The sequence below is a fragment of the Tenrec ecaudatus genome, chromosome 10 (assembly GCF_050624435.1).
Source record: "Tenrec ecaudatus isolate mTenEca1 chromosome 10, mTenEca1.hap1, whole genome shotgun sequence".
In the NCBI taxonomy this organism is placed as follows: Eukaryota; Metazoa; Chordata; class Mammalia; order Afrosoricida; family Tenrecidae; genus Tenrec; species Tenrec ecaudatus.
In genome coordinates, this window is record NC_134539.1 from 27,001,714 (window position 1) to 27,003,074 (window position 1,361).

A 1,361-nucleotide genomic window follows, 5' to 3' on the forward strand; every position below is an offset into this window, starting at 1 on the left:
AGGAAAAAGGAGAAGGGCCCCCTAGACTGACAATTCCTAAGTAAGGGATTTGGTCCATTTCCCAGGTGTTCACAACAGTGCCTGGTACATAGTCAAGGCCAAATACTTATTGAATTAGCAGTTGACACTAGTGAATCCTCGGAAGGAAGTCTTCAAGGAGAAGGGATGTTCAACGTGTGCCTATAGGGCAACCCACGGGAAGCGCAGGTAGCTGGTTTCTAACTGAAAGACCAGAGGACTTTTGCCTGTATTGGAGAAGGAATTTCCTTTTATTTTCTTATATTTTAGCAGATGTATCCCAGCAACATGTGTGTATTTAAGCCTATGGTTCCACTTCAGATATTCTTTCTGATGATCTATTTCATGAAACTCTAAAATGAAATCCCAGTACTCAGAGTTTCAAGCCTTTGGATCCCATCAGATTTTCTGTTGAAACAATGCATTCCCCTTACACTGAGTGGCATATTCGTAACAGTAGCCACCTCGTGCCCAGGGCGCTTCCTGGTAGGCTAAGCAGGTAGAGTGGGCCAGAAACAGCTCATGGAAGTTATAAGATCTCCCTGATTTTGACTGCTCCTAGCGGAAGCCCTAACAACAGAGGCTATCAGTGCAGGCAGTGTGAGGTTTTAAGTATCAAATAGTCAGATTAAAAGCAAAAAATCTTCCACCAATAACTAGAAGTTTGACATTGCACAGCAAAGACACGCAGCACAGAAGGAGAAGCCTGCTTACGCCGTCTGGGAAGCAGCAGATGGATACCACAGCCCTGCAGCCTGGCTAGGACAGGAGGCCTACTAGAAGTCTACGCTAGATCACCCGGAATAGGAATGGTGTCCTAACTACCAACAACTGAATAAGGAGGCTTTAAGTGGTATCATGACCCATTACTATCAGTCATTTTATAAGCACAACTACATCCCTCAACCCCAATCTACAACTCTATCAGAAAATGAATCAGGTCATCTCAAAGAGGGCTTGTGGCTCTGAGACCAAGAGCTCTTAACGCTGTGACCAGAGATGAAAGTTCTCCACGGAATGCCATAGTCACTCTATAGTGCTATGTTTTCTCCTGTGGAGATATAATGTTAAAAAAAAATAGAAGAAAATGAATCATTGTGAAGACTAACTCGCCCCTGGACTCAAGTGGAGTTACATGTTACATAAGGTGGCAACAAGCTGGCTCCTTCTGTGATTCTTTTAACTGTCAAAGCCTTCTGAATTAAAAAAAAAACTCATTTGGGACCTATGTAACACAAAGAACAAAACCAAACAAATAAAGGGAAAAAGCGCACACAACTTGTCATCATTTAAGCTTATTTCATTGTCAAGTCTGGCTTTACTTTCAATATTTAACAAGCTAC

General features: G+C 42.5%; 1 non-coding gene across 1 annotated transcript; it reads left to right on the top strand.

Annotated features, from left to right (window-relative positions):
* The first annotated feature begins 956 nt into the window (after positions 1-956).
* LOC142460545 (small nucleolar RNA SNORA25) lies at positions 957-1,085 on the top strand. Its single transcript, XR_012786729.1, has one exon. It is a non-coding gene; the product is annotated as a small nucleolar RNA SNORA25 (small nucleolar RNA).
* The last annotated feature ends 276 nt before the right edge of the window (positions 1,086-1,361 follow it).